The sequence below is a fragment of the Saccopteryx leptura genome, chromosome X (genome assembly GCF_036850995.1).
Source record: "Saccopteryx leptura isolate mSacLep1 chromosome X, mSacLep1_pri_phased_curated, whole genome shotgun sequence".
Taxonomy (NCBI): Eukaryota; Metazoa; Chordata; class Mammalia; order Chiroptera; family Emballonuridae; genus Saccopteryx; species Saccopteryx leptura.
In genome coordinates this window covers 124,413,142-124,428,555 of record NC_089516.1, presented here as the reverse complement: position 1 = coordinate 124,428,555, position 15,414 = coordinate 124,413,142, and the positions used below count along the sequence as shown (strand labels likewise).

General features: G+C 37.9%; 1 long non-coding RNA gene and 1 pseudogene across 1 annotated transcript in view; one reads left to right on the top strand and one right to left on the bottom strand.

The window, feature by feature from the left end:
- Nucleotides 1–15,414, top strand: part of LOC136385535 (uncharacterized) — a 121,485-nt gene that overhangs the window by 25,237 nt on the left and 80,834 nt on the right. The window contains exon 2 of the long non-coding RNA XR_010747839.1: nucleotides 10,631–10,772. This is a non-coding gene — a long non-coding RNA (uncharacterized lncRNA). The remainder of the gene's footprint in view (nucleotides 1–10,630; nucleotides 10,773–15,414) is intronic.
- Nucleotides 14,066–15,414, bottom strand: part of LOC136386002 (mitotic checkpoint protein BUB3 pseudogene) — a 29,951-nt pseudogene continuing 28,602 nt past the window's right edge.

The window sequence follows — 15,414 nt, the reverse complement described above, 5'->3', positions numbered from 1 at the left end:
CCTCTATGTCATTTATTTCTGCTCTGATCTTTATTATTTCCTTCCTTCTACTAGCTCTGGGCTTTACTTCCTGTTCTTTTTCTAGTTCTTTTAGATGCAGGGTTAAGTTGTTTATTTGAGCTTTTTCTAGCTTCTTGAGGTATACCTGTAATGCTATAAACTTCCCTCTCAGGACTGCTTTTGCTGTGTCCCATAAATTTTGAGGTGATATATGCTCATTATTGTTTGTTTCTAGGAATTTTTTAATTTCTTCTTTGATCTCATTGTTAACCCATTCGTTATTTAATAACGTTCTATTTAGTTTCCAAAGTGTTTGAATGTTTTTCCATTTTTCTATTGTGGTTAATTTCTAGTTTAATGCCATTGTGATCAGAGAAAGTGCTTGATATGATTTCAATCTTCTTAAATTTGTTGAGACCACTTTTATGCCCTAACATGTGGTCTATTCTAGAGAATGTACCATGAGCGCTTGAAAAGAATGTATATTCTGCTGTTTTAGGGTGAAAGGTTCTGAAGATATCTATTAAATCCAGTTGATCTAATATGTCCTTTAAGTCTGCTGTTTCTTTGTTGATTTTCTTTCTTGAGGATCTATCTAATGATGTTAATGGGGTGTTGAAATCCCCTACTATTATAGTATTGCTGTTGATCTCGCCCTTTAAGTCCATCAAAGTCTGCTTTATATATTTACGTGCTCCTATATTAGGTGCGTAGATATTTATAATGGTTATATCTTCCTTTTGGATTGCTCCCTTTATCATTATGTAGTAACCTTCTTTATCTCTAACTATGGTCTTGGTTTTAAAGTCCATTTTGTCTGATATAAGTATTGCTACCCCAGCTTTTCTTTCATTTCCATTTGCGTGAATTATTTTTCCATCCTTTTATCTTCAGCCTGTGTGCATCTTTTGATTTAAGGTGTGTCTCTTGTAGACAGCATATGTATGGGTCCTGTTTTCTTTTCCATGCAGTTACCCTATGTCTCCTGATCGGATCATTTAATCCATTAACATGTAAGGTTATTACTGATATATAATTGTTTATTACCATTTTTTTTCTTTGAAACTGTATTCCTCTTTTGCTATATTCTTTTTTTCCTTTGATCTGTTTACAACAGGTCCCTTAGCATTTCTTGCAGCCTTGGTTTGGTTGCAGTGAATTCCTTGAGGTTTTTTTGTCTGTAAAGCTTTTTATTTCACCTTCAATTTTAAATGATAGACTTGCTGGATAAAGGAGCCTTGGTTGTAGGTTCTTGCTCTGCATTACTTTGAATATTTCTTGCCATTCCCTTCTGGCCTCAAGTGTTTCTGTTGAGAAGTCAGAAGTCATCCTTATGGGGGCTCCTTTGTAGGTGATAGTCTTTTTTTCTCTAGCAGCTTTTAATATTTTCTCTTTATCATTTAGCTTTGGTATTTTAATTATGATGTGTCTTGGTGTTGGTTTCTTTGGGTTTCTCCTTAATGGAGTTTTCTGTGCTTCCTGAACATGTGTAATGTTTTCCTGCCTTAATTGGGGGAAGTTTTCCGCTATAATATGTTTGAACAAAGTCTCTATCCCTTGTTCTTTCTCTTCTTCTTCAGGAACCCCTATGATGCGGATGTTATTTCTCTCCATGTTGTCACAGAGCTCTCTTAGAGTTTACGCAGACTTTTTGAGTCTCTTTTCTTTTTTCTGCTCTGCTTCCGTGCCTTTATTTATCGTGTCCTCTAACTCACTGATTCGATTCTCTGCTTCATCCATCCTGCTTTTAATTCCTTCCATTGTATTCTTTATTTCAGATATTGTATTTGTCATTTCTGACTGATTCTTTTTTATTATTTCAATGTCCTTTTTTATACTTGTTATCTCTTTATTTAGGTTTTCGTAATGGCCATCTATGGTTGTTCTGATATCTTTGAGCCTCCTAACAATCGTTATTTTAAACTCTGCATCTGGTAATTTGGTTATATCTGATTCACTTAGGTCCTTTTCTGGGGATTTCTCTTGGTTTATTTGTGTTGTATTTCTCTGCCTCCACATTTTCTCTTCACAGGAGTGGCTGTGATCACGTGCTCGGGTGCACAAGCATTGGTGGCCTTGGCCTTTGCCCCACCCCCGTGTGTGACATTATGCTCAGTCCTCAGGGCACTGGCGAGCACCTTTGCTCGGCTGCGGGTCTCCGCCTGTTTCTGGGCTTTCGCCCTGCCCTTACAGGAGGAGCCCACTCAAGGAACGTCTGCTAGCCTTGGCTCTACTGCTGGGCAGGGCTGCATTCCAAAGCTCAGCTCAGTAGTGGAACTCTGCCTCTACTGGGCTTTTGGCTCCACCCCCGTGGGAGGGTCCGGCTACCAAGTCAGACTGCAAGCCTGGGTTGCATGGGCGGGGCAAGGCTTTGCTCCTCTGCCCTTGCTCAGGGGCTGGTCTCCACCCTTTCCAGGGTTCCCGCCCTTTTCCCCGCAGACTGGATTACAGGCTGCTGGCAGCTGAGCTTGACCGCTTTTGCACGCCCCCTTCTCCCCAGCCGGGCAAGATTGAGCTCACACCTGAGCCCAGTGGTGGCCAGCTGGCTTCTGCCCCTGCCAGCAGAACCTCACTTTTGTCTCCCACTGCCGCCCGCCCTCCGGCGTGCCCTCAGCCGCATGGGTGGGGGCGTTGCAGCTCGGACCCTAAGACTCACTACTGTAGACCCAAAAGCTCCCTCCTTCTATGCGACTCTGCTCTGAATGCTGCGGGGGAACTTGTTTGGCTGCTCTCCTGCTTCCCTTTGCTGGTATTGCTGTTTCCGGGGGAAATATTCCCTTCAGCTTTGGGGAGTGACTCGTCCCAGGGGTTAGGGTGGCTATCTCCCAAAATGCTTCTCCCTGTGCCTCTTAAATTACACTCTCTTCCTGTTACTCTGGTCCTCTCCTCTCTCCCCCCATCCCCAGGAGCCCCAGGTGGGTGATTATGAGAGATGTTCTGCGCGGTCCCTTTAAGAAGGATCCTGGGTCTGAGAAATCAGACTCTTTCTAAAAAACAGTATACCGACTTGTTTCCAGCTAAATACTGTCCTTATGCCTCTTCTGGGCTCTGGGGCTGCAGGCTGGGGCTTTGTTCCTGGGGCTCAGGACCCTTCCCTCTCTGCTAAACTCACTTTCTGCCACGCGAGTCTCTCCCTGCTGCCGTTCACTCCGGGGAGCTGGGCAGCCCTCTCCGCGTTTCCCCGTTTCCGCTTTTCATACCAGTCTCTGTGTGGCTTCTTCAACGTTCCTTGGTTGAAGAGTCCTCTTAGTTTAGTCCAAAGTTGGTTTTTCCAGATGATAGTTCATAAAATTAGTTTGTAATCCACTTTGGTTCTGGGAGGTAGATGTTGGTACGTCCGCCTACTCCAGCGCCATCTTGTCTCTCCCCGTCCACATCTTGACTGGCATGGCTGTAGGCTGATCCGCTGTATACACAGTGTTACATCATCATCTGCACATGCGCACATGATGCCACATCATCCTACAGAAACTGGGAGGGTTTTCCTTTTATTTGGTGCAGATTTCACATTTCTCTCATCTTTTGTTGCTTTCCTTTGACTGGTCAAAAGTGCACCATGACCTTACAGACACATTGTAGAAGTCCCTAAAGTCTCAGTCAAAAAACTACTGAACCTGATAAATGAATTCAGCAAGGTGGCAGGATATAAAATTAATACTCAGAAATCAGAGGCATTTTTATACACTAACAATGAACTGTCAAAAAGAGAAATTAAGGAAGCAATCCCCTTCACCATTGCAACCAAAAAAATAAAGTACCTAGGAATCAATTTAACTAGGGAGAATAAAGACTTGTACTTGGAAAATTATAAAACATTGATAAAAGAAATCAGGGAAGATACAAACAAGTGGAAGCATATACCGTGCTCATGGTTAGGAAGAATAAACATCATTAAAATGTCTATATTACCCAAAGCAATTTATAAATTCAATGCAATACCAATTAAAATACCAATGACATATTTCAAAGATATAGAACACATATTCCAACAATTTATATGGAACCAAAATAGAATACAAATAGCCCCAGCAATCTTGAAAAGGAAGAATAAAGCGGGAGGTATCACACTTTTGGATATCAAGTTATACTACAAGACCATTGTATTCAAAGCAGCCTGGTATTGGCATAAGAACAGGCATATAGATCAATGGAACAGAACAGAGAACACAGAAATAAACCCACACCTTTATGGACAACTGATATTTGACAAAGGAGGTAAGAGCATACCATGGAGTAAAGACAGCCTCATCAACAAATGGTGTTGGGACAATTGGACAGTTACCTGCAAAAAAAATGAAACTAGATCACCAACTTACACCATTCACAAAAATAAACTCAAAATGGATAAAAGACTTAAATGGAAGCCGTAAAACCATAAGCATCTTAGAAGAAAACATAGGCAGTAAACTCTCTGACATCTCTCGCAGCAATATATTTGCCGATTTATCTCCACGGGCAAGTGAAATAAAAGACAGGATAAACAAATGGGACTATATCAAATTAAAAAGCTTTTGCACAGCTAAAGACAATAAGAACAGAATAAAAAGAAAAACTACACAATGGGAGAACATATTCGACAATACATCTGATAAGGGGTTAATAAACAAAATTTATAAAGAACTTGTAAAACGTAATACCAGGAAGACAAACAACCCAATCCAAAAATGGGCAAAAGAAATGAATAGACACTTCTGCAAAGAGGATATACAGATGGCCAGTAGGCATATGAAAAAATGCTCAACATCACTAATGATTAGAGAAATGCAAATTAAAACCACAATGAGATATCACCTCACACCAGTCAGAATGGCGCTCATCAACAAAACAACACAGAACAAGTGCTGGCGAGGATGTGGAGAAAAGGGAACCCTCCTGCACTGCTGGTGGGAATGCAGACTGGTGCATCCACTGTGGAAAACAGTATGGAGATTCCTCAAAAAATTAAAAATCGAACTGCCTTTTTTTTGACCCAGCTATCCCACTTTTAGGAATATACCCCAAGAACACCATGGCACTGTTTGAAAAGAAGAAATATACCCCCATGTTTATGGCAGCACTGTTAACAATAGGGAAGATCTGGAAACAGCCCAAGTGTCCGTCAGTGGATGAGTGGATTAAAAAGCTTTGGTACATATATACTATGGAATACTATTCAGCCATAAGTAATGATGACATCGGATCATTTACAATAACATGGATGGACCTTGATAACATTATACGGAGTGAAATAAGTAAATCAGAAAATACTAAGAACTATATGATCCCATATATAGGTGAGACATAAAAATGAGACTCAGAGACATGGATAAGAGTACGGAGATTGGGCGGGGGGAGTGAGGGGGTTGGGGGAGGGGAGGGGCACAAAGAAAACCAGTTAGAAGGTGATGGAAGACAATTGGACTTTGGGTGATGGCAATGCAGCATAATCAAATATCAAAATAACCTGGTGATGTTTTCTCTGAACATATGTACCCTGATTTATCAATGTCATCCCATTAAAATTAATTTTAAAAAAGGTTAAATATTGTCAGTTTCATATTGATTCAACCCAAATCACCTTTCTTCTAGGGTTATTGTGCAGATTGAATAAGGTAATATCCAAAACTGTTTATATCAACATTTGGCATATAATAAGTGACCTTTGAAGGGTAGTGGTGCTGATGTTGATAACACTAGGTATATAACTCCTAATGTTGGCCACAGATTGAGGCCTAACCTTGGCCATATCACAAATACAGGTCCCGGATAAGCTAAAATATATCAGTGACATAATCTGAGGCACTGAAATGGACCCTTGGCCAAGTATTCCTCCTCTTTGTGTTGGGTCAGCTCTTAAAATGTTTTGCTTTGTGGTGAAACCACTGTCCAGTGAAGGTTCCAACTGAAGAGTTACAAAAGGGATACAGATTAAATCATTTGCTCATTGATCCATTCATGCATTCAATAGCTCATATTGAGAGCCTATTATGTACCAGGCACTGCACTAGGTGCTGGGTTGAAGAAGATATGGTCCTTGCCCTGGAGAAATCTATAATTTGATATGGGAGAAAACCCTAGGACAGGTACCAACAGTCCACTAATGACAAGTGTCAGTCATGAAAAATGTATCCCTAGACTCATAAGGGTACTGAGGAGGGATCTTCCAAATTTAGGAGTCGAGAAAGGCTACACAGAAAAAAAGTGACATACCAGATGGACCCTGAAAGATATGTAGAAATTTCTTGGATGGAGAAGGTATATCTGTAGAAGGACATTTAAGTTAGAGGAAACCTAATAAGTAGAGGCACAAGACTGGGATTGATTCAAAGTCTATTGTGTCTGCAGCGTAGTCAGGAGCTGAGGATGAAAGGGTAGGTGAGAGCTGAGTTAGGAAGTGCATTGCATGCCAACATGGGTGTGACCTTATAGCAGTGGTAGTCAACCTGGTCCCTACCGTCCACTAGTGGGCGTTCCAGCTTCCATGGTGGGCAGTAGTGGAGCAACCAAAGTATAAATAAAAAGATAGATTTAACGATAGTAAGTTGTTTTATAAAGATTTATTCTGCCAAACTTAGTGAAAATTCGACATAAAGTACTTGGTAAGTAATTAATATTATATGCTTTAACTTTCTGTAACTCTGCTTTATAAATTTTATAAAGTAAAGTTACTTCCCTACTTTATCAATCACCATTACTGTGGAACCTGTGGGCGGTTAGAAAATTTTACTACTAACAGAGATACAAAAGTGGATGGTAGGTATAAAAAGGTTGACTACCCTTGCCTTATAGGTAATTGAGAACCAACAGATAAGGATTTCCCAGTGTGTCCAGGCAGAGTGGCCCTGGAAATCTGATATAGAGGATCTTTTAATTGTTAATAATTATTCTCAATATTATTGAGGCATAATTTATATACAACAAAATGTACCAATTTTAAGTGCACAGTTCAGTGAGATTTGACAAATATATATACTCAGGTAGCCAGTATCACTTAGCAAATGCCCATTGCTCTGCATTTCAAGGGTTGGGACCTATGCTTTGCAGCACTTTCCTTAAAATTTTCAATGTTCCCCTGTAGTTTTTGGAGGCAGCCAGGGCCAGCATTATCATCAGGGTGGCCTGCTAAAATGAATCCCAGTTTGACACAGGCCCAGATTCATGTTTCTCCCTTCAAAGCACTCTTGAGTCTTTAGACACCTCCCTTGCTTGGGGCTAACCAGATGTCCCAAGGAATTCCAGGATTTTCACATATGGTATCATCTATGAGACTCATGGCTGGGACCTGGTTGGAGGAAGGCAACATGGCAACCGGATTGCTCCACTAGCCAATGCAGTTTTTCTTTGACACAACTGCATGAAATTAGGTAACCAAAATGATACTGACACACTGATTTTGGATGATTCAAATAGTACTTGTAGACAAGGGCTGCACAAAAGGTATTTTCTCTGGCTCTGAGCTCCCTTAGAGTAGCTGTCTATGTAAAACCACTATTGATATTTCATCATGGCAAAATGTTTTCTTAAAGACCTTTACAATCAACCTCACTCCCATTCCCTACCCTTACCTATCACTGTTTTTTTTTTTTTTTTGTTTGTTTGTTTGTTTGTTTTTACAGAGACAGAGAGTGAGTCAGAGAGAGGGATAGACAGGGACAGACAGACAGGAATGGAGTGCCCGTGCTCAAGCTGGCGACCTCGATGTCTGGAACCTGGGTCCTCGGCATCCCAGTCCGACGCTCTATCCACTGCGCCACCGCCTGGTCAGGCACCTATCACTGTCTTGCTTTCTGTCACTATAGGTTAGTTTTTATCTATTCCAGAATTTCAAATAAATGGAATCATACAGTAACTAGACATTTGTGTTTGGCTACTTTCAATAGTATACTGCTTTTTTGATTTTCTATGTTATAGCACGTATCAGTAGTTTCTTTATTGTTTATTATCCATTATATTAAAATACAATTGTGTATTTTGTATATAGGCACAAATGATAATGTACAGTGATAGACCATAGATAGCATTGATGTACCATTGTTCCATTGTTTGGTTGTACCACAATTTGTTTATCTCTTCACTTGTTGCTGGGTACCTAGGCTATTTCTAGTTTCAGTTTTAATATTTTCTTTATTGAATTTATTGAGAATGGTATTGGTTAATAAAATGATATAGGTTTCAGGTGTATAATTCTATAATCCATCATTTGTATATTGTATTGTGTGTTCACCTTCCTCAGGTCAAGTCTCCTTCCATTACCATTTATCTCTCCTATACCCTCTTTTACACCCCTCCACCCCCATTTCCCTCTGGCAATCACCACCTTGTTGTCTGTGTGTATAAGGTTTTTTTTCTTAATTCCTTTACCTTTTCACCCAGCACATCAACCACCCTCCCTTCTAACAGCTCTCAGTCTGTTCCCTGTATCTATGAGTCTGTTTCTATTTTGGTTGTTAGTTTATTTTGTTCATTAGATTCCACATATGAGTGAAATCACTTAGTACTTGTTTTTCTCTTACTGGATTATTTCACAACATAATGCTCTCCAGGTCCACTCATGCTGTCACAAACGGTAAGATTTCCTTCTTTTTTAATGGTCAAGTGGTATTCCAGTGTGTAAATGTACCACAGCTTTTTATCCACTCATCTTTTGATGGACACCTGTGCTGTTTCCAAATCTTATCTATGGTAAATAATGCTGTAATGAACACAGGGGTGCATATATTCTTTTGAATTTGTGTTTCAGTTCCTTCAGATATATTCTCAGAAGTAGAATCACTGGGTCATAAGGCAGTTCCATTTTTAATATTTTGAGGTAACTCCATACTGTTTTCAACAGTGGCTATGTTAATCTGCATTACCATCAACAGTGTGTGAGGGTTCTTTCTTCTCCACATTCTTGCCAACACTAGTTGTTTGCTGATTTATTGATGATAGCCATTCTGAAAAGAGTGAGGTGCTATCTCATTGTGGATTTAATTTTTGTTTCTCTGATGATTAGTAATATTGAGCATATTTTCATATGTCTATTGGCCATCTTTATGTTCTCTTTGGAAAAGTGTCTATTCAGGTCCTTTGCCCATTTCTTAATTTAACTTTTTGGGGGTGTTGGGTTTTATAAGGTCCTTATAAATTTTGGATATTAACCTCTTATCAGATGTATCATTGGCAAATATGTTCTCTCATTCAGTGGGTTGACATTTCATTTTGTCGATTGTCTCCTTTGCTGTACATTTTAGTTTTATGTAACCCCATTTAAAGTTTTTTTCTTTTGTTTCCCTTGCCCAAGGTGATATATCAGAAAAAAAATATTGCTACGTGATATGTTCTAGATTTTACTGCCTATGTTTTCTTCTAGGATATTTTGTTTGTTTATTTGTTTTCGAGACTAAAATTTAAGTCTTTAATCTTTTTTGTATTTACTCTTGTGTCTGGTATAAGAAGGTCATCAAGCTTTATTTTCTTTTTTAAAGTATCTGTCCAATTTTCCCAATACTATTTATTGACTAGATGGTTTTTATCCCCTTGTATGTTTTTGCCTCTTGGTCAAATATTAATTGACTATAAAGGTCTCAGTTTACTTCTGGCTCTCTATTCTGTTCCATTTATCTATATATCTGTTTTTATACTAATGCCATGCTGTTTTGAATATTATGGCTTTGTAGTATAGTTTGATGTCCTGATTCCCCAACTTTGTTCTTCTTTCTTAAGATTGCTTTGGCTATTTGGGGTCTGTTGTAGTTCCACATAAATTTTTGGAATATTTGTTCTAGATCTGTGGAAAAGGCCATTGGTATCTTCTCTCTCTCTCTCCCTCTCTCTCTCTCTCTCTCTCTCTGTGTGTGTGTGTGTGTGAGAGAGAGAGAGAGAGAGAGAGAGGGAGAGAGAGAGGGAGAGAGAAACAGATGGGGACAGATAGACAGGAAGGGAGAGAGATGAGAAGCATTAACTCTTTGTTGCAGCACCTTAGTTGCTCATTGATTGCTTTCTCATATGTGATTTGACTGGGGGGCTCCAGCCAAGCCAGTGACCCCTTGCTTAAGCCAGTGATCTCAGATTCAAGCCAGCAACCTTCAGCTTCAAGCCAGCGACCTTTGGGCTTAAGCCAGTGACCATGAGGTCATGGCTATGATCCCATTCTCAAGCCAGTGACCGTGCACTCAAGCTGGTGAGACCATGCTCAAGCTGGATGAGCCTGTGCTCAAGCTTATAAGCTTGGGGTTCCAAACCTGGGTCCTCTGCATCCCAGGCTGATGCTCTATCCACTGTGCCACCGCCTGGTCAGGTAGCCATTAGTATCTTGATAAGAATTGCATTGAATTTATAGATTGCTTCTAGTAGTATTGACATTTTAATTATGTTAATTTCTTCTATCTATGAACATGTTATAAACTTCCATGTTTTTGTATCTTCTTTAATTTCTTTCTTCGATGTCTTATAATTTTCCAAGTACAAGTATTTTACATAACTTAGTTAATTTTATTCCCAAGTATCTACATATGTATGCATGTATTTATTTATTGATACAATTGTAAATGGAATTTTTTTCAGTTTCTTTTTCTGATAGTTCATTATTGATATATACAAATGGAACTGATTTCTGTATATTTATTTTCTATCTTGCTACTTTACTGAATTCTTTTCTTTTTTCCTTAAGTGAGAAGTTGGGGAGGCAGACAGACCGACTCCCACATGCACCCCAACCAGGATCCACCAAGCAAGCTCCGTATGGCGTGATGCTCTGCCCGTCCGGGGCCATTGCTCTGTTGCTCAGCAACCGAGCTACTTTAGCACTTGAGGTGAGTACATGAAGCCATCCTCAGCACCTGGGGCCAACTTGCTTGAACCATTTAAGCCATGGATATAGGAGGAGAAGAGATAGATATAGAGAGAGAACAGAGAGGTAGTGGTGGAAAAGCAGATGGTCACTTCTTCTGTGTCCCCTGACCATGAATCAAGCCCAGTACATCCACATGCCAGGCTTACGCTCTACCACTGAGCCAACCATCCAGGGCCACTTTACTGAATTCATTTATCAGTTTTTGGTGGAATCTTAAAGGTTTTTATTATATACAGTATCATATTATATACAGTATCATGCTATCTGCATATAATGACAGTTTCACTTCTTCCTTTTCAATTTGAATGCCTTTTATTTCTTTTTTTGTCTACTTTTTGACTAGAGCTTTCAGTACTATGTTGAATAACAGTGGTGAAAGCAAATATCTTTGTTATATTCCTGATCTTAAGGGAAATGCTTGTAGTTTTTCCCCATTGAGTATGATTTTGTTTGTGGGTTTGTCATACATAGCTTTTATTATGTTGAGATATATTCCTTCTATTCTCACTTTGCTGAGAGTTTTTATCAGAAGTGGGTACTGGATTTTATCCAATGCTTTTATCTGCATCTTGCAATATAATCATGTGACTTTTATCCTTTATTCTGTTTATGAGGTGTATCATATTTATTGATTTGCAGATATTGTACCAACCTTGCATCCCTGGAATAAATTCTACTTGATCGTCTTGTATGATCTTTTTAGTACATTGCTGGATCCAATTTTCTATTAATTTATTGAGGGTGTTAACATCTATGCTAAAATATCAGGGATGTTGGCCTATAGCTTTCTTTGTAACTTCTTTATTGGGTTTTAGAATTAAGATAATGTTGGCCTCATAAAATGAGTTTGGTAGTCTTCCCTCTACTTGAGTTTTTTTTTTTTTAATGCTTCAATTTCACTAGCTGTAATCTGTCTATCCAGATTCTCTGATTTATCCTGATTCAGTTTTGGAAGATTGTATATTTCTAGGAATTTATTCATTTTTCCATATTGTCAAGTTTGTAAGCATATAGTTATTTGTGAGATTTTCTTATAATCCTTAGTATGTTTTGGCATCAGTTGTTACTTCTCCTTTTTCATTTCTAATCTTATTTATTTGGGTCATCTTTCCGTTTTTTCTTAATGAGCCTGGTTAAAGATTTGTCTTCTCTGAATATTTTTGTATAAGTCTTTTTGTGGGCGTATGTTATAATTTATCTTGGATAAATATCTAGGCATAAAATTATTGGCCCAAAGCATTGGTTTATGTTTCATTTTATAAGAAACTATCAAATTGAATTCCATAGTGGTTGTATAATTTTATACTCTAACCAAGAGTGTTAAGAGAGTTTCCATTGCTTTGTATTCACTTGTTGTTGTTTTATTTTTAATTGATCTTTTCTAGTGGTGTAATAGCATCTCATGGTGACTTTAATTTGCATTTCATTGATGACTAATGATGTTGAGCATCTTCTCAGTGTTTGTTAGTCATTTGTCATTCTTTGTGAAGTGTCCCTTCTTTGAGTATAATTTGTAGATAATACAGGGTGGGACAAAAGTAGATTTATAGTTGTGTGTATGTGAAACACAGAGTTTATTATTATTATTTTGTGACAGAGACAGAGAGAGACGGAGAAAGGGGAAGATAGGGACAGACAGATAGGAAGGGAGAGAGATGAGAAGCATCAATTCTCTGTTGCAGCACCTTATAGTTGTTCATTGATTGCTTTCTCATATGTGCCTTGACCAGGGGGCTACAGCAGATGGAGTGACCCCTTGCTCAAGACAGCAACCTTGGGTTCAAGCTGGTGAGCCTTGCTCAAATCAGATGAGCCCGCACTTAAGCTGGTGATCTCAGGGTTGTGAACCTGGGTCCTCTGCATCCCAGTCTGACACTCTATCCACTGAACCACTGCTTGGCCAGAGTTTATTCTTTTATTATTATTTATTAACTATCATTATTTCCTTATAAACCACCACAAACCTACTTTTGCTCCACCCTGTATAATACACCCATTAAAAGTGTGAATAAATGAATAAAACAATATGCTAATTCTACCTATGTAGATGTTTATCAATATTATTGATGTTTCTGAACAATAACTTTTGGTTTTATCTATTTCTCTATTTTTTGCTATTCATTGATTTCTGCTCTTAACTTTATTCTTTCTTTCTTTCTTTCTTTCTTTCTTTCTTTCTTTCTTTCTTTCTTTCTTTCTTTTTTTCTTTCTTTCCTTACTTTGGGGTTAACTTGCTCTTCTTTTTCTAGCTTCTTAAATCTGAAGCTCATGTCATTGATCTGAGCCCTTTCTTCTTTCCTAATATAAGTAGCAAGTGATATAAACCTCCCTCTAAATACTATTTTAGTGGCATCTTACAAATTTTGATATGTTTTTATTTTCTTTCATTTAAAAATACTTTCTAATTCCCTTTTGATTATTCTTTGACCCATAGGTTATTTAAATGTGTGTCATTTAATTTTCAAATATTTAAGAATTTTCTAATATATTTTTGTTATTATTAACTAATTTAATTCTGTTGAGGTCAGATAACATGATCTTTATGATTTCAGTCCCTTAAAATTCACTGAGACTTGTTTTATGACCCAGCATATAGTCTGTCATAGGGAATGTTCCATGTGTGCCTGAAAATAACATGTATTCTTCAGATATTGGGTATATTTTTCTATTCACAACAATGAGGTCAAGTTGACTGATAGTGCTGTTCAAGTCTTCTACACCCATATTGATTTTCTGTTTACTTGTTTTTCATCAATTACTTGAGAGAGAACTGTTAAATTCTCCAACTATAATTGTGATTTTTGTCTATTTTTTGTTTCAGTTCTGTCAGTTTTGGCTTCATGTATTTTGCAGCTTGTTAATAGGTTATAACACATTTAAGATTGTTATATTGTCTTGATATAGTGACCTTTTGTCATTATAAATGTTTTTAAGGGTTCAAAATCACTCATTTATTATGCAACATGGAAACAACAGGTTCAGATTTTACCAAAAGAGCTCAAGATGCTCAGAAAAAGCAACTAGGCCGTTTCTGTTGCTAGGGGAAAACAATTCTTCCAACTACTTCACAAGAATATAAGGACTCTTCATCTTACACAGTGCCAGCATGAAAGAGTACAGACAAGTTTTCTGTCAAAAAGAAAACAGAGAAATTCACATACTAACATGTTCACAATGAATATAATGCATCCTTTAGTGGATCAGCATGTACTCATTAAAATGAAAACAAAGCTTTCTATAGAAAAACTTCTTTCATGAAGTAATTAAATGATAATTTGTTTCTGCACCTGTCACTTGGTGAATAAAGAAACCATTTTCAGGATGTTTCATGTCATCAAATTCATACACATATGATGATGCTTACCCAAGTGTAGTCCCATCATTACTCAAGGCAAGTGATGTGATGCTGTTGTGGTGCCGATGAAACTGGCACGTCACTTTTTGTTAAATGGATCCCAAATATTTACAAATCTATCAGAACTACCTGTGACAAATGTATTGTGGATGTTGTGAAAGGAAATGACATTGACTCGGTAAATCTGCTCAATATTATTTTCGCTTAGTCTGTGACACTTGAAGACATACTTTATTTTCTGCACCTCAGGGCTTGGTTGGGTCCAAGTATTCAACTGCTACTTGGCCTTCAATAGAACTCAATACATAAGCCTGCTTGTTTGGAAATGCATTTCAGGCTGGACTCCTGGTACTGCTGCACATCGCACATGTTTTATAGGTCCCACACTGACACTCTGTGGCCTGCAGTGTCCAGAATCAGCCTGTCTGCAGACACTGAGAGGATGGATGTATACCTTTTCAAGCTGAGAAAAAGTCCCAGGATTACAAAGAGATCTGGGATCTCACACTTTATCTGATCCCAACTCCCAATAACCATCACATTTACTTTTTGTCTGTAATCAACACATCGGATGGGACATCATACATTCCAACAAGATTTTCTTGACTAGTGTTCAAATCATGCATTTTCAATTGATGATCTAATCCCTCACTCCAGACATGTGTTGGATTATAAAAAGTGCAGTCCAGTATAGTGCTAGTGTGCTGGTACATGAGACTGGAAGGTGTTGGAGTTGAACTTCACTGAAAAGATACCATCCTCTGGTGACTGGTTCAGTTTGAACTCATTAGAACCAGCCACCTTGAGTTACCTTCAGAATCCTAAATATTTTTATTTTAGTAATATTCTATTTCTTGAAGATTACTTTGAAATTATAATCGCCACTCCTAGTATATTGTTTTATACATCATTTTAGTTTTAACCTATCTGTGCCTTTATATTAAAAAAATGTTTCTTACACACAGCAAAAAAGTTGAGGCCAATATTATTTTTAATACAGTAGGATGATCTCTGACTTTTAATTCTACTGCTTTTACATTAAGTTTACATTCAATGTAGTTACTGAAATGGTTAGGTTTAAGTCATCCATTTCTCTGTTTCTAATGTTTTCCATCTATACTTCACTAACTTTTCCCTTTTATTCTACCTGTTCTTGGATTGAATATTTTCTTTTAAATTTTTTTGGAAATAATTTTAGATTTACAGAAGAGCTGCAAAGATAATAAGAGTGTTTCCAGATATTTTT